The sequence below is a fragment of the Hevea brasiliensis genome, chromosome 2, assembly GCF_030052815.1.
Source record: "Hevea brasiliensis isolate MT/VB/25A 57/8 chromosome 2, ASM3005281v1, whole genome shotgun sequence".
NCBI lineage: Eukaryota > Viridiplantae > Streptophyta > Magnoliopsida > Malpighiales > Euphorbiaceae > Hevea > Hevea brasiliensis.
Window position 1 is genome coordinate 73718104 of NC_079494.1, and position 19165 is coordinate 73737268.

A 19165-nucleotide genomic window follows, 5' to 3' on the forward strand; every position below is an offset into this window, starting at 1 on the left:
AGTATCCTCGATTGTGAACCAATTTATGATACTTTGTGCTAGAAAAACTGTCACTCATATTCTTAACAACTTAAGAATAGAATTTCTATTGCAAGGGTTTTAAGTGATAACCTAATTATATAATGTGATGTTATGAGAAAATAAAAATCAGCCACTCTTCTTATTTTCTCACAAGTGTGCCGCCACCCATAGCTCTCTCTTCTTCTTCTTCTCTCATCAATTCAAAGAGAATTGCCCATATTCTCTTGAATTAAAATTGCTAGAAATTATTTCTAGTGTCTTATATACATCTACAACCTCTCTAAAGGCAAATCCCTAATTTCTAATTGGTTGGCAAGGCTTGAGAAGCTATTCAAGGGCTGCCATTGGTGATCTTGGTGTGGACAAACTAGAGGGATGTCACGACCCAACCTATGGGTCGTACCGGCATTAGGACCTGGGCCAGCTTAAAGCCCCCGAGGCCCGTAGTAAGCCTAACTATTCCTCAAATCCATAACCAGGCCCACAATTTAAGCCCAATATGCATATAAGATAATTTAAATCAAACTGTTATAATTTCATTTCGGCTAACTTAGCCCAAAAATTTTCAGAAACTAAAATCAGGGGAGCTCAGCTCAACCCTGTTGCCTCATTTACAAACTGTTTAAATACCATACAAATCATCATTTATTAATCTCAAAAATTTAAATTTAACATAATTTCTAACAAGGTCCACACTATTACTAACACATGCGGAGTTCTAGATTTTAAATTTAGAAAATATCATAACACATTTAAATAATCGACGTTAAACCTGCGAGGAAGAAAATAGGTTGCTCTGTAAAATAACTCCTCCTGTGGCCTGGAAAAATATTGAACAGGAGTAAGCGTTCGACTCAGAGAGTAAAATATCAATTTTAACCATAATCTCTATAACTATCTAAAACTAATGCATCCTGTAGAGTGAAATGCAACAACAACAATAATTGCACATCATAACATCAAAAAGGTAATTTGGAGCACTCATACACCCAGTAATATCAATCATAATATATGGGAGCTGATCCCCTACACAGCTCTCTTAAATCCAACCTGGTGCCAGCGAAGAACTCAAGCCGGACTTTCGCTTAATAAACCAAATCGGGGTCCCAGCGAAGAACTCAAGCCGTGACTATCCAGAAGGACAGGGTCCCAGCGAAGATCTCAAGCCGTGTCTACCCGTCCTATCCATAGTCCACACCACATCACACGCACGCCAACGCACGCACACTGCTCCAAATTACCACAACAACATCCATGGCACTTTAACAGTTATGAATGCAACATAAATCGTGCCTAGAGTTTAACTATATAAATATATATATATAAGTGATGCATGGGCATGCTTGAACATATAATAATAGTGAAATTACAATTAAAATTAATATTTTACTCACAGTACACCGATGACTATTGTGGCTGCTGGATGCAGAAAAATAGCTGACCTCGATCACCTAATAATTAAATTATAAATTTATTAGTACTAAGTTAAGATAAAACTCTAAAGAGGCAATAGACAGCCTAATTCATGCCGGAAATCCGGCAAAGTTTCCCCTATACCTGGGACTTACCCAACCTGCAAAAAGGCTCAAATAACACTTCTAAATTCTCAATTTCCACAATCACATCTCATCAATATCACATGGCCCCTCCTGGGCCCTCCAAATCAGACAATACTCAAAATCTTAAAAATTACATTTTAGTCCCTATAATTGACATTTTTCAAAAATCCACTCAAACAAGCTCTAAAAATTCTAAAATTTTGCCCCGCGGTCCTTAATAATATTATAAGGCTATTGCAAAATGAATTGAAATTTTCTAATCACCCATGAATATTTTATTCAAGAATTTTACTCGATTCCATAAGTTTCCAACATCTAACATATTCTTAATTCAACCCAATTAAATATTCACATATTTAAACCTCCATCCTCAAGCTTCAACCAATTATATAAAATTTAATTATCTAAATTTCAAATAATCTTATATGCCCATATGCTAAAAATCTAACTAAAATCCATCTATATTTTTCAAAAATATTCTACAAGCACTCAAAAATTCAACAAACACCATAGAATATCTCCAAATAATTTTCTTTCATCATATATTTTTCTTAGAATTTTTCTCCAATTTTTTATGTTTAAGAAACATTGTATTTATGCTCCACAGACAGAGAAATAATAAAAATTGTCTTACCCAAAGTTTATCTGTGTCTCAATAATTCCAAAAATTTATGAGGAAGCCTCTGGAAGTTGAATAATCTCCATAGCCCACTGGAGCCACCGCTGGAACCACCGCGCACGGTGGTCGGCCGCCGGTCGCCGGTGACATTTGCCGGATCTGATCATACCACCATGTTCCTCTCCTCTTCCTCAGTCCATAGGTGGTCTCGGATCGTCGATCCCACGGTCGGATCGTCGTAGATCTGACAAAAAAGCTTGAAAAACCCGAAACTTCTCTCCTCCATATCTCACTCATCCGACCTCCATTTGTTGCAAAATTGGTATCAAAAGAAAGGTCTCGGAACAAGCTTTCCAACGCCACCTGAATCGCCTCGATCGGACGTCGGATGAAGCCGGAATCACTCCGGAAAGCCGCTGCCCACTGTGCGCGCGTTTTCTCTCTCTTCTCCCTCTCTTGCCGCCGTTTCTGGTGTCTAGCCATCGCCGGAGGGTCGCCGGCCAGGTGGGGAGCTACTCGGGAGGTCGTCGGCCGGTCACCGGAAAAAGAAAGAAGAAGAAGAGAGGGAAGGAGAGGAGAGAAAAGAGAGAATTGGGGGGAGTTCCTCCTCCCGAATTTTTTTTTGAAGTTTTTTTTTTTTTTTTTTTTTTTTTTTTTAATAAAAACTTTGGCAGTGACAGTGGAAATCCACTGTCACACGCCAAAGTCAAATCTCATCTTCTTTTTTTTTTGTGGTTGTTACATTCTTCCCCCTTATAAAAAATTCGTCCTCGAATTTTCGAATAAACAAAGAAATACGGAAAAGAAGATTATTAGAACAAGTGCAATCATTACTCCTTCAGCTATATAGAGATTGGTAAAACATTTATTCTTCAAACTCTTTGTATATTATATATGATATTCTACCACTCTCTGATTCTGCTACAGTATCCTATTTGTCATCTCTTATCTCTTGGCTATTCACTGACCATTCTTCTGACACCTCAGGTATTCATTATAACCCTATTACTCTTGACTCGATCTCTGATAACTTTAATTAACTTTGGCGCTTACCTCACCTTTATTATGCCCTAACGTGTCTCTTGGTTACTTCAGTCCTTATTCCTTTGTTTCGATAATCTCTATTTTCTCAAAACATAACTTATGTTCCTTACCCTATTATGTTCTATAAGATGTTTCCTGTAGCACCTATCACAGGTATCTTATTCTAAATCTTTACTTGCCCTTTGACCTCAATGGTCAGCACCTATGCATCTTGTTCAAGATTCTCACTCTTCTTATGACCTCAGTGGTCAATACCTATAAATCTTTTCACTCCCATGATACTTCAAATTTTTAATCTCCCTTTGTGTCATTACTAAGGTACTTAGACCAACCTCTGTCCATCTTATGTAACTAGTCAGTTAGAGTCTCCTCCAAGGGCCAAGTGTATCATTTATCAACATTGGAAAATAAACTGGGTCTCTCCTTCTAGGTAACAAAAGTGTTTATATTCCCTGACAACTTAATCCATGCGACTTTATCGATTCTCACTCCTCCTCTGGAATGAGAATATCTAGACTTTTTCCTATAGCTTCTTAGTATGTGGCCTACTTCTGACACATTAGCACTCAGATCGAGGCTCTACTACTCCTTTAATCTATCATCTCATAATAATTTGTTTTAAACATCTCTTAGTGTGTTCCTAGCATACCTATTCCTCCTTATCCTCATCATTATAACTAGCTCTACCGAGCTTTCTTCCTATCCTTTGGATCTTATCCACTTCATTTTCCTATTTCTGCTGTTATTGATATATTTTCAACCTGCTGCACTTATTCCTAAATATTAATCCTATTTCACCCTTACACCTTTTCCTTCAAGAATGTCCATCCCATCATCAACTTTAACTTTCATTTTATTTTTTAGTCTTATCTTGATTACTAGTTCCATTACTTTGAGAATTTTAACCTTACGGCTTACTCCTGCCAGCACATTCTTCACCTTTTGTAACACTTATATTTAACCATAGAAAATTCTTTTTGTATCCCCTTTTTCCAACTTAACTATCAGAACATTATCATTCCCCACCAGCCTCAGTAGGAAATTGCTCATCCTGGATGGATAGGAGCGCTTGAAACTATGAGTTTCATCTGAACTAACACTGCTGTGGGAAATGTGTGCTATGCCTTAATTCTAAACAAAATACTTTATGTGTTCATTCTCCTTAATATAATCACATATACTGCCTATAGCTTTCCAAATTTCAGCCTCAAATTTTCCCATTAGTAACAATTTCATCTATTGAAATTCATCCATAAATAGTAATTCCTCTAGCTCATAGTTTAAAAGGGTTGTAAACCTTGGTAGCTAACTCCATTTGACTCCTGTCACTATTCTGATCATCCTTTCAAACTTAACATTAGGTACGTACTTACTGTCATTCTCATATCAGGAAATTATGTATGAATTGGTGCCTACCAAACTCTCAAATGACTAGGTCTCCTTGATTCAGTCTCTGTTCCTTATATAACCCTCTAGAACCAAAAGCACAAGCTAAGCTTGAAAAGAAAGAAAAATATACTCTTATATTCCACTATGCCCGATCGTCATATAATAACGTTTAACCTATGTTTCTTGGTTTTTCTCTCCAAATTTCATTATCTCCTAGCACAATTGTGCTCTACCTATAAGGTACCATCTGCATGAACCCTTTACCGTACCATTGTCCTTCCTGACATAATATTTTATAATTTATTAACTTTACTTATACTCGACCTATGATTCATATCTATCATCGTTTATATTTGTGCCCTTAACTTTTGTTGATTCCTGAAAGATTTCTCTCACTAATAAATTCTTCCAACACTAATTCCACCCTTATCTATGATCATTAATTTGATCCTTGAACTTTCTAGTGATTTATAACTACCCAGACTCGTCACTTTTCGTTCTAGCCCTACTGTTGTCATGTCGTTATTGCTTCATTACAAAGTGATTCTATTGATCACACTAAATATGTTTGCCTGACATTCATAATGAACCTCTAACTACCTTGTCACTATCTCAAAAGTCTAACTTAAAGCCTCTGTGTCATTATCTATCATTATTTTCCTCTCATCATATCTTTTTGATCCCTTAGATTAACTTTTATTCAACTTACTACTTACTAACTTCTTCTTCTCTGCCTAATTAGATAGTTCGCAATATCATCGCACACCTTATACTTTTTGCTCATTATTATTGTATTCCTCGCCTAATCTTCTTGATACTGTTAACAAATCAAAAGAATCTTGCTCCATTGCTATCCACTTCACTTTAGAAAATAGAGAATAGATAGAGTATGATCCAATCATGAAACTCCAAGCTCTATAATTTAGCTCCTGACACTACCTCAACTACATCATGCTATGAGTATCACATTACTAGATTCCACACCTCCATCACTATTCTCACTAATATGGTCCCATTTTGGGTTCGCCATCCTTGTCATTCACCTTGTCAATAATAACACATAGCCTACCCTATATCTTAACTTTGTTTCTTTTATTATGCGCTCTTTAGATTGTCCTTTCATTTATTTCCTTTGTCTTACCCAAAATAGAACTTGACTATTCTATCCCTGGTTCCATTCTTCTTCCTAACATGACAGCTGTACTTGCTAACTATTTCTTTCAGAGTCTCTATCGCGTTATCATATGTCTGTGCTACTCAGATTTGGTCCTTTGACCACTCTAACTAGTACTTCCACTGGCCTTTAGATTATATTACATATGCAATCAATTGTCCAAACCTTCATTCTACACTTTCTCTATCCATTGGCCTTCTATAATTTATCTTTGCTAATTTATTTCTCTTAACACTATTATAATTAGATTATACTATTGTTTTGAACAATATGAAGTTAGAAAGGAACTCAGGAAATTGCAGTCATACCTTTATCGTATGATTTCTATTCTTATCCTTTAGCTTACATAATACCCTTACCACCTTGAGAACTGATTCTGCAGTAATTTTATTTATTTGTTATTATTATTATTGTTATCCATGTTTACTTAATTAGCCAAAACTTTAGGTTCCGGGCACCCAAACCCGTCATCCAATTCAAAGGATTTACATCCACTGTAATATGATTATATATGATTCCTATAATGAAACTTGTATCCTCTGCAGGATACCCAAGCCAACTTCTCTCTACCACACTCTACAGTCCCATCCAGGGCACTATTTTGTTGGTCACCATTATTAGTAATAACTTTCGATCCCTTCTGAAAAGATAGGACTATACCCTAACTTGCTGCAACAAAGGTACTACATTTACCACCTTGCCCAAACCATGTCAAATTAATGACTTTCCTATCATATTATAGCTCTGTGAATCATCCATTCATAGTTTCGACCTTTCCTAGGTAGTAGGGTTGTACTTTATTCCATACTGATACACACAAGGTATACTATTCTCACTAAGCTAAAAGCAAAATGTTTGTCATACTACAAAAACCATCCAAAATTCCATACCGAAGACTAGATGATCTCACTTTATAAGTGTCACGTTTACTTTGCAACTAATCCGAAACCTCTGGTCTGATGTCAACTCTTGATGCTGCTCTAGCTCATGCTAGGGTAACTGAGTCACTGACTCTAGTTATCACCCAACTGTGACCTTTCAATATTCTAACTCTAGACTCCTAACTAGGAGTTCCCAACTCCTCTGTAGATATACAACTCTGTTCTGGCATAACTGTACCAAAACAGAAGCCATCCGCAAACACCCTCATTATGGAGCACCACGGGGATGCACGTAGCTCTACACAATAATTTTATGTCGGTACTGTAATCTGCAGCTTACAGAGTAGACATCAAGAATATTGTATAGTTACTATGATACGTCCTGATAGACTAGGTCTCCTAATTTCTTATCGCTCTTGAATCTTCTATTATCAAAAACTTATTCTGACTGGGTCATCTACTGATGACTGCCAGCAGTGGTATCCTCATCCTTATCTAGGGCAACTGTACTTTCAAGACTCACCTTTATGTACTCGTGCCTTGCACGAAATGGGCACACCATTTTAAACCCATACTGATAAAAATATAGTATTTATTGGAGTACGTGTTTCCATGGTAGACCTCAATAAGTTTGCTAAATCTATTTCATGTTTCTATGTACTCCACGAAAATCAAGACACTAACTGAGGTACTCTTATATTTCCCGAGGTATAACGCAGAATCTAGAAACAAGGAATTACAGAAAAAGACGAAACAGAATCCTATACTCCGCATGTAACATCCTAACAAGACTCCCTTTACACTCCCAAGTATTTTATTTCCCATGAATCTAGAGCCTAAGCTCTGATACCAACTTTGTCACGACCCAACCTATGGGCCGAACCGGCACTAGGACCTAAGCCAGCTTAAAGCCCCCGAGGCCCGTAGTAAGCCTAACTATTCCTCAAATCCATAACCAGGCCCACAATTTAAGCCCAATATGCATATAAGATAATTTAAATCAAACTGTTATAATTTCATTTCGGGCCAACTTAGCCCAAAAATTTTCAGAAACTAAAATCAGGGGAGCCCAGCTCAACCCTGTTGCCTCATTTACAAACTGTTTAAATACCATACAAATCTTCATTTATTAATCTCAAAAATTTTAATTTAATATAATTTCTAACAAGGTCCACACTATTACTAACACATGCGGAGTTCTAGATTTTAAATTTAGAAAAGATCATAACACAATTAAATAATCGATGTTAAACCTGCGAGGAAGAAAACAAGTTGCTCTGTAAAATAACTCCTCCTGTGGCCTGGAAAAATATTGAACAGGAGTGAGCGTTCGACTCAGAGAGTAAAATATCAATTTTAACCATAATCTCTATAACTATCTAAAACTAATGCATCCTTTAGAGTGAAATGCAACAACAACAATAATTGCACATCATAACATCAAAAAGGTAATTTGGAGCACTCACACACCCAGTAATATCAATCATAATATATGGGAGCTGATCCCCTATACAGCTCTCTTAAATCCAACCTGGTGCCAGCGAAGAACTCAAGCCGGACTTTTGCTTAATAAACCAAATCGGGGTCCCAGCGAAGAACTCAAGCCGTGACTATCTCGAAGGACCGGGTCCCAGCGAAGATCTCAAGCCATGTCTACTCATCCTATCCATAGTCCACACCACATCACACGCACGCCAACGCACGCACACTGCTCCAAATTACCACAACAACATCCATGGCACTTTAACAGTTATGAATGCAACATAAATCGTGCCTAGAGTTTAAATACATAAATATATACATATAAGTGATGCATGGGCATGCTTGAACATATAATAATAGTGAAATTACAATTAAAATTAATATTTTACTCACAGTACACCGATGACTATTGTGGCTGATGGATGCAGAAAAATAGCTGACCTCGATCACCTAATAATTAAATTATAAATTTATTAGTACTAAGTTAAGATAAAACTCTAAAGAGGCAATAGACAGCCTAATTCATGCCGAAAATCCGACAGAGTTTCCCTTATACCTGGGACCTACCCAAACTGCAAAAAGGCTCAAATAACACTTCTAAATTCTTAATTTCCACAATCACATCTCATCAATATCACATGGCCCCTGCTGGGCCCTCCAAATCAGACAATACTCAAAATCTTAAAAATTACATTTTAGTCCCTATAATTGACATTTTTCAAAAATCCACTCAAACAAGCTCTAAAAATTCTAAAATTTTGCCCCGCGGTCCTTAATAATATTATAAGGCTATTGCAAAATGAATTGAAATTTTCTAATCACCCATGAATATTTTATTCAATAATTTTACTCGATTCCATAAGTTTTCAACATCTAACATATTCTTAATTCAACACAATTAAATATTCACATATTTAAACCTCCATCCTCAAGCTTCAACCAATTATATAAAATTTAATTATCTAAATTTCAAATAATCTTATATGCCCATATGCTAAAAATCTAACTAAAATCCATCTATATTTTTCAAAAGTATTCTACATTCACTCAAAAATTCAACAAACAACATAGAATATCTCCAAATAATTTTACTTTCATTATATATTTTTCTTAGAATTTTTCTCCAATTTTTCATGTTTAAGAAACACTGTATTTATGCTCCACAGACAGAGAAATAATAAAAATTAGCTTACCCGAAGTTTATCTGTGTCTCAAAAATTCCAAAAATTTATGAGGAAGCTTCTGGAAGTTGAATCATCTCCATAGCCCACCGGAGCCACCGCCGGAACCACCGCGCACGGTGGCCAGCCGCCGGTTGCCGGCGACATTTGCCGGATCTGATCATACCACCATGTTCCTCTCCTCTTCCTCAGTCCATAGGTGGTCTTGGATCATCGATCCAACGGTCGGATGGTCATAGATCTGACGAAAAAGCTTGAAAAACATGAAACTTCTCTTCTCCATATCTCACTCATCCGACCTCCATTTGTTGCAAAATTGATATCAAAAGAAAGGTCTTGGAACAAGCTTTCCAACGCCACCTGAATCGCCTCGATCAGATGTCGGATGAAGCCGATATCGCGCCGGAAAGCCGCTGCCCACTTTGCGCGCATTTTCTCTCTCTTCTCCCTCTCTTGCCGCCGTTTCTGGTGTCTGGCCGTCGCCGGCCAGGTGGGGAGCTGCTCGGGAGGTCGCCGGCCGGTCACCGGAAAAAGAAAGAAGAAGAAGAGAGGGAAGGAGAGGAGAGAAAAGAGAGAATGGGGGGGGGGGGTTCCTCCTCTCGATTTTTTTGAAGTTTTTTTTTTTTTTTTTTTAATAAAAACTTTGGCAGTGACAGTGGAAATCTACTTTCACATGCCAAAGTCAAATCTCATCTTTTTTTTTTTTTTTGTGGTTGTTACAAGGGACAACATTTGGGGTCCTAGGTGCTTCACAAATGTACCAATCACATCTGCAGTGCATCAAAAGGTTAGTGCACATATTCTAGTATCAATCTAGGGTTCTAATGAATTAATTTTTTAATTGTAAAATCTTAAATGGAAAATGTAGATCCTAATACATATTAAAAGTATTTTAATATGCAATTGAACATTGAAATCAATTAGATACATAATGAATCTTGCATGATGCATGAGACCCTAGAAGAAAATTTTTGAATTCAATGTTTTAATCTAATAATTTTCATGCTTATGCTCCTACAATTGGTATCAGAGCCACTATATTTGCCATTTAGATTGTTCAATATGTGATTTAATTGTGTGATTTGATCAAGAGTTAATTGTTTCATTACTAGTTGGACCAACAAAGGTGGCGGCTTGGTTATCACCATGATGGTGCGCATGGTTTGGCCATGTTTGATGGGTCTAAGAATGCACATGGTGTTTGGGTTTTTGAATGTGCAATTGTTGTATGATCTAAGGCCCATCCTATGACTAATTAAAATGTTTAATTCGGAGTTTTAATCACACAATTAAATTTTGATTCAAATATGAATTTATAAATTTGTTTGAATATGATTCAAATCTGAATTTTTAAACTTGGTTGAATGAGATTCAAATATGAATTTTTAAATTTTTTTTGAATAAGATTCAAATCCGAATTTTTAAATTTGGTTGAATGAGATTCAAATATGAATTTTTTAGTTGAATATGAGATATTCAATTTAATTTTAGTATGTATGTTTTATTTAATTGTTAAATGGTAATATGCATATTAAATGGTAATATGCATAATGGATGATCATGGACAATAAAAGACCAATGTGATTGGATTTATTTCTTTTATTTTTCTTTGGGTTGTAAATTAATTAATTTATTTTGGTAGCATGTATTATAAAGGTTGTAATATTTTTGGGTTGTAATTTTATTTATTTGAGGACTTTAAAGTCCATGTTCTTGTAAATTCGCCTTGGTATGCTAAGGATTACAATGTAATAGATTGCAAGAAGATCAAGGAGGTCAAGAGCATTGGTGGGACCAGTGGGAGGAATTCAACATCAAGTGTTGATTATGTACTCCTTCAGCAACTCTTGTAATATGAATGAATAAAATGCACCTAGGAATGCCCTGATTCAATTCTTGATGGCTTAGAATTGAATCCCTTAGAAAGTCCATGATCATACCATATTTATATATTTATCCATTAATGCATGAGATGTATGGGAATGTATGCAAGTATATGATATAAGCATGCTAATTGGATAATGTGCAAAGTGAGACCATAATAGTAATTAAGCCAACCACCAAATCTTCCAAACAAATGATTAAGTTGGAAATGGTATAATTAAAGGTAATTATATCATGGGCCCTCCATTAAGGCAATTATTTTAAGAAATTTTAAATACTTGCATATGATGCAATTAATTTAAGAGATTTTCTTAAGAATAATTGTTAAGCATGAGATGTTGTAAATATGTAAATGGTTTGGTGGCCAATAATAGATGTGCCTGAGGACATTAAATTATTTGCATGTTTACTGGCTCAATGGGATCAACTTAACTAATGCATGATAAGTCAATAATGGATGTGCCTGAGATTTTGAGCATTAGAGGCTAGATAAATAATTGAACCTCACATGAGATGTAATGGGCAAGGAGTTGCTCACTTACAGTTTATTGTAATTCTAATAATTGATGTACCTGAGGATGATCAATAAGACTATAAGAATTCAATTACCCATTAGAAATCCATCCAACTAGGATTTTCGTTTTCTACTTTGGAAGTGTAGGATTTGCTAAGTTAGTGGAAGGACTGTGACACCCCTTACCTGTAACACCCTCATTTTTGTAGTCCGTACGTCCTACTGTTCCGATGGCTAATGTCCGCCCCGGAAAGTCGAAATGTCTAGAGCTACACTCCAGTGATAGTAAACATGCATAAAATAATGAAATATGTGATGAGAAAAATTAAGGAAAAATAAAAGAGATAAAATATGACTAAGTTAAATGGGCCGAACTAGTAGCGATGGGTGATCGCACCGGGAACTTACGGCGAGGACCGTTGACTAGCCCTGGACCACGGGAGACCTTGAGAAATATTTTCGGGACCAAATTAAAGGTCTACAGAGGTGTAATTGGCATTGAAAATGTCAAAGAAAAATTAATAAGTTAGTATAAACGAAAAACGAAAATTAAAGAAATCAGCGGTACAAAGAGTAAACCGGTAGCACCGAAAAAGTCTGAATTTGACCCGAAGAGGGGCATTTTGGTCATTTGACACCTTGAGTTAACTTTTGACCTAAATGTCCATGAAAAATAAGTAATATTAAATATTGAAAATGTCATAAAAATAAGAAGTTTTATACATAGTGTAATTAAAAGAAATTATGGGGACATGATTAAAATAACCATAAGTTTAATTATTCTAATATTAACCTAAAGTGAGTGGTAAATATTATATTCATTAATCTACATTAGTGGAGGGCATAAATACTTAAGTGGACAGAATTCATGACTCAAAAAACTTCCATTTCTTTATCCAAACACCTATGGCCGAATTCAAGTTCTCAAGTTTTCCTCCATGGCCGCACCATGTATGGAACTCAAGTTCTCCATGATCAAGCGATTAATTCTTCAAGCTTTCTTCATGAAAAATGATCCTTACACCATGGGCAACCTATAGGCAGCAAAAAGGAAGAGTTTTGGTGAGGTTTAGCAAGCTCCAAATAAAGGTTAGTGCTTAATCTTCCCATTTTCCTTCACTAATCCTTGTGTTGAGCTTTAGGTAAGTTGAATTGCTAAGAAAATTTGAGGAAATGATTGAGTATTGGTGAACCTTAGTTTTGGCAGCCATGAAAATGCATGGTTAGTTACTTGTTCTTATATTTAATGGATGGAAATTAAGATTGATTAACTCAAATGGAAGTTATAGTAGGTTAATATCCAAGTATGTGTATGTTAGTGCTTGAATTAAGGGTTTAATAGTGGGACTTTGATGCTTTAGCAAACTGCCATGTTGTGTGTGAGTTTATGAAATTTATTAATGAAATATAATGGTGTTGAATGGTGGGCAGTTTATGTAATTGCCATGGAAGTGTATTTGTAATATTGATATTGAGGTATGTTGAATTTTGGTGGAAGTGAATGTTGAACTTGAATGGGGAATTGTGTGCATTGAGCACTTGAGTGTTCTACCCAAAATGCTTGCTAGAATTGTGTACAATATATATAGAAGTGCCATGATTAAATGTTGAAGTATTGGGAGGAGGAGGATTGTCAAAATTAGAAGTCTGATGTTCAAATGCAGGTTGTGTATGTTAGCAGCACCTAAATTAGGTCATAAGTGCAAAACTGTGAACTCAATTGGTATGAGGCCAATGAGGGTGAAACTAGACACCAAATAGGCCAACTTTCATGTAGAAATATTGCCAAAATTCTGCCTAGAAACTAACCTTAAAAATGACCAAATCCAAAATGGTAACCTTGCAAACCTAGATTTTTGACCATATGAACAGTAGTCATTGGAATGACCATAACTCACTCAAAACAGGTCCAATTGACTTGAAATTTTTGCCATGGATAGCTTAGACATAGAACTATAATTATTATGAAGACACCAAAGCCTAGAAATGGCCAGAACCAAGTCAAATAGCTTGCATAAGTTCGGATACCAAAACTGCCAGAACTAAAAGTGACATAAAATTGACCAAATTTTGCACTAATGGTGCAATCTGTCCAGCTTTAGTAAATTGACCATATCTTGGCCTATACAACTCAGAATGACTTGAAATTTTGCCCAGAGTGCAATAAGACATAGAATTTAACAATTAAATAAAATGATGTTTGGAGTAATTTGGCAATGAATGCCAACTTGTGAAAAGGGTAAATTACATTATATTGATAGCATGTTGAATTGTAAATTGTGACATGTTGATACTAGAATCAACTTATCCATGATATCTAAAAAGGTCAACATTTTCATTGACCAGTGAATTGTATAATGACCATTAAACCCTAAAAATAAAGAAATAAATATTTAATCTTGTAATATGCCCTAGTTTGCCTAGTTGACTAGTTTTGATAGGTTGGCATGCCAATAGGATTCTGACAGCTGTTCTGTAAATGACTTTACGTCATATTGTGTTTTATGGCTTATTATGCCATACTATAATTTTAATAGCCTATGGCTATACAGATTGTATTATTATACTCGGCTTAATGCTTAATTGATTATATGGCTTTTTAGCCACACTGTTTGCACACCGGGAGATACTTTGTGATCGATGGTGTGACAGCCCGAGGTACTAGGTACCCAGTGCTAGAATATCCGTTTATCCAGTCTGATCAGTATATAGGCTACATGGGCAGTCAATTAAAACATTATTCAATTCAGGCAGCTAAGTTAAGTTAAGTATAATGAAATTTCAGTACAATTAAATTAAGCATTGAATGAATGAGTAAAAGAGATTAGCAAAAGAAACATAACAAAAATATAAATTGCAGAACCATAGAGACTTGAAATACAATACAGTTAGAATAATTTATATACTGGGTAGTATTACTGAAAAGTTATAAACTAAGCACTTCTAAAAAGGAACAAACTAGTATATAAGATCGTTGATACTAGAAATACCATACCAAATTAAATTGATTTCTGAGTATTTGAATTATGATTTATTTCTTTCTTTATTTGTATATATTATTTCTTATTATACTATTGCACCACTAAGCAGAAATGCTTAGCGCGATGGAATTGCTTCCTCGCGTAGGTACTGAAGGTAAAACCAGTAAACTGTCGACTGAGATTTTTGGAGTCCAGATCTGCAGAATTGTCAGAAGAGTTCAAGATTATCACATCCTCAGCAATGCATGTAGATAGGGCTCATTTTAAGCATGTTTTCTAATTTGTACATTATAATTACTACTTATATTGTAATGTAAATTAGTAACTATAATTTCATTTGTATATCCGGTACTTGATAAATTTATGTACTTAATTGGCAAATTATATAAGTTAATGAAATATAAGAATTTTGATATTTGAATTAATTATCTAATCATAATGATTCTGAATGGGATTGAATTTGAGAAATTTTGGAGACTGAATCTGAGTTTGAGAAACTAATGAGAATGCCTTGAGATAATCTGAGTTATGAATTTGAGCATATATTGAAATTGTTTTTGACAGGTTCAGAAGAACTATTAGTCCAAATTACAGTCGGCACTCTGCCGGATTATCGTTAAAATTTTTGACATTTCCAAATTAGTTAGATTTTGATAAAAGTAAAAATAGCCTAAACCTTAAATAGAGTTTTTGAATAAATAAATCAAGAACTATAATGAAATCAGATAAGATCAGGTGCTCCGGCACTCCGTGTGACACACTTTGCTCGGCTACACTGTAAACGAGTGAGGGGTGTTACATGACCCGTCTACAGTGTAGCCGAGCAAGATATGCCACACAGTGTACCAGAACACCATATTTTATCCCAATCATTTTTATCCTTCCTTAATTTATTTCTTCATGGATATGAAGTGTAATTTGTGAAATTTAACTCATTTAAGTCATTTATTGAAATTACAAATTCATTTAGGGTTTTGAAAATCTTATAGAAAATCCGGCGGTGTACCAGTTAAAAATGGATAAAACAGTTCTTCAGAATCTGTGAAAAACACTTCCAATACATTTTCAATCATTCTCAAACTCCATTTGTATCAACATAATCTCAATATTCTCAATCATTTCTCATAACTTCTTTTATTTGACATTCATTCATTTCACATGATAATCATGTTCAAATCATCAATAAATACTAAATTTTCATTTGTAAACACAAATTACAAATATTTGCATTAATACTAAAATATATTACATGAGTTTTAATTTATACATGAGAAAATAAAAGTTTAATTACAAAATACAAACAGTACCAAAATACCAAAATGGGACCTAGTGTCCTACCAATGCACTATAGTCTGTGAGGTGGCACAGACACTATGCAGAACTGAGAACGGCCTCACCCACTCTGTGGTTTACTGGGTTCCCTGTCCAAATCTTCAGTACCTACGCGTTACAAAAGCGATGCGCTAAGCATAAAGCTTAGTGGTGCCAATAATACAAGAAAATATAATATGCAGATAAAAGTAAAAATTTCCTAGTTATTGTATTTATAAGAAATGAATAATTACTAACTTATTGTTTAGTCGAAGGCTAATTACATTTTATGATATTAACTTCTTCATGCATTTTATTAATTGTTCTCTTGATGATTTTGAGCTTCTTTATTTTATTGTAATCATTATTGATCTTTGTCTTGATATTTAATTTCCTTATTTTCTTTAATAATCAGTTCAATTACAATTATACTTTTCCATGCCCAAGTAACCTATACAAATTGACCGGACTGGATAAACGGGTAAACTAGCACTGAGTACCAGGTACCTCGGGCCATCACACCATTGGTCACAATGTGTCTCCCGGTGTGCAAACAGAATGGCTAATAAGCCATAAAAGCAATAAGGCATAAAGCCAAATATAATATCATAATCAGTATAGCCACAGACTATCATATCACAGAATGGCATGAAGCCATACATCATACGTAGTACTGCTATTAGAACCCTATTGGCATGCCAACCTATCCAAACCAATCACATTAGGCCTACTAGGACATATTACAAAGTCATTTCTTGAATATTTGTACTTCATATGTAATGTTACTATTCATTTCATTAGTCTACTAAAATATTAACTTTTTCATAGATAATAGGTATATTGGTTCAAATATCACCAACATACCAATTTTGCATTCTAAAGTTGTTGGCATTACTTGCCAATTCCATTTCAAAGCTTAGTGTTAGTTATTCAAAATTTTCAGATTTCAAGCACTAAGTTTACTGTTCCATTGGTCATTTGCACAGTAGGAATTTGATAAAATTATCTTCATGAAAGTTGTTTCTTATTGTGTCTAGTTACATTGATTTTTTTGAATCACTCCAGCATGTCAGTTTTTGAACATGCTATGATCAAAATTTGAGTTTGGTTTCTTCATGAAAGTTGTTGGTCTATGTCTCAGCTATTTGCTGGTAAAATTTCAGGTGAACTTGGTTTGGTTTTCTGGGCAGGGTTTCTTCACCAAAGTTGTGCCATTATGTGTTTAGTTTTATGTCCAATTGGCCTTGCACCAATTGAACCTATACAACTCCATTTATAGCTGCCCAAACCTGCTGGATTCACAACCAGTCCTATAGGCCACCAAGGGCAGCATGCCTAAGCTCAACTCCAACATCCTTACTCACTTCAATTCCTCCTCACACATATTCAAATGGTTACTAATTGACCATTACAAGGTTAATATACCATTTCATGAGCAAACCCTAATTTTTTTCACAAACCCTAATTTCCAAGTGTCCATTTCATGCTATCACGCCATCTAACACATCCAACACACATAATCCAATATCTAACTTAAGTTTTCTCATCACAAACCACTTCTAAACAATTCAAGTCATACAGATCAACAAATCTCATCCTTCTCTCATGACTGCAAATTTTCATACACACTTCAATATAATTGTTTTGTTCAATTTTACAACAAATTCTCATTTAATTTGTCTTCCTAACAAAGATTAAAAGATATGGAAGTGAGTATAGGCACTAACCTCAATTGCTAACTCTTCCAAGTCTCCAAAAATTCCTTTTTCCTTCTTCTTTTTGCTGCTTAGTGATGATCTATGGTATGAGGATCAAATTTAGTGAAGAGCTTGAGTGGTTTTATGGTGAGATTAAGTGGGGTGTGAAGCTTGGGAAGCTTTTTAATGGAGGAATGGGTTAGGGTGAGGGACACGTCTGGTTGGTGAGGAAGAAGCAGAATTATTTTTAATGAGTTTAATAAATTGTGATTGGTTGAGGAAATTTAAATGACATCATATGATGTCATAATTAGTATTTTCTTTCATTTTCTTTTCTTCTCTTCTCTACTCATTTCCAATTTAATTTTTAGCAATATTTATTCACATTTTATGTCATAATAATTATTTACTTAACTGGACAAGTCAGCCAAAAATCATCTCTGAAGACGAAATGACTAAAATGCCCTACATTTGGCTTAACAAACTAAAATTGTCTGTACCGATTGAAAAATTTTTCTAAACCTTTTCTTGGCATTCTAATGCCATAAAAATCTCAATGACTCTTCTCTGGAGTCCCAATAATTATTTCATGAATTTTATCTCGAGTCTGGGGTCAATAACTGTATTTATCGATACTTCCCCATACGTCACCCATCGCTAGGGCATCAGCTCATTTAACTTGTATTTTATTTCTAAAATTTTTCCTTAATTTTTCTTACACTTATTTTGAGTTATTTATGACTCCTCACTCTAGTCTAAATATTTTTCTAGACGTTCTAACTATCTAGACCGACATCGGTCACTGGAATAGTAGAATGTGCAGAATTACTGCAGTGAGAGTGTTATAATTTTTCCCCTCTAACAAAAATTTCTTCTTCGAAATTTACCCGGTATAAATAGTCGAGGAGCTACTATGTGACACCCCTCACCCGACTACAGTGTAGCTGAGCGAGGCGTGCTACATTCGGTGCCAGAGCACCCTATCTTATCTTTCTTTATTCTTTTAATCATTTTCAAGTTATTATCTTTTAATATCAATTTTTTTAATGGAGAAACCAGCGGAGTTTTCCCTATTTTATTTCTATTTGGCGCATTTCATCATTCACCTGTTTGAAATTTTCAATAATATTTTACAATAAAAATCTCATTCATGCTAATCATAATTATCTCATCAATTATTCTCATAACCATCTCATATTTCAAATCTCAAACATATATCTCAATTTCAAATTCATTTCGATGCATTTCCATTCATGCACAATTTATATATATAAATTGTTAAGTTTCATTAATTTACATGATTTACAGATTGATTACATAAATTCATAATTTACATGATCTACAAATTGATTACAGTTCCATAATCTATATTTCAACATACAACTCATAGTTTACATTATAAATAATAAGTAATTATAATGTACAAAA

At 34.8% G+C, this 19165-nt stretch overlaps 1 long non-coding RNA gene across 2 annotated transcripts; it reads right to left on the reverse strand.

Annotated features, from left to right (window-relative positions):
* Nucleotides 1-722: 722 nt before the first annotated feature.
* On the reverse strand, nucleotides 723-9575 carry LOC131173393 (uncharacterized). Of its 2 annotated transcripts, none has more exons than XR_009143695.1 (3): nucleotides 9363-9575; nucleotides 1416-1472; nucleotides 723-841 (listed from the first exon to the last, which is right to left on the reverse strand). It is a non-coding gene; the product is annotated as an uncharacterized LOC131173393 (long non-coding RNA). The 2 variants fall into 2 exon arrangements; XR_009143694.1 differs by lacking the exon at nucleotides 9363-9575 and adding an exon at nucleotides 2215-2794.
* Nucleotides 9576-19165: the final 9590 nt, after the last annotated feature.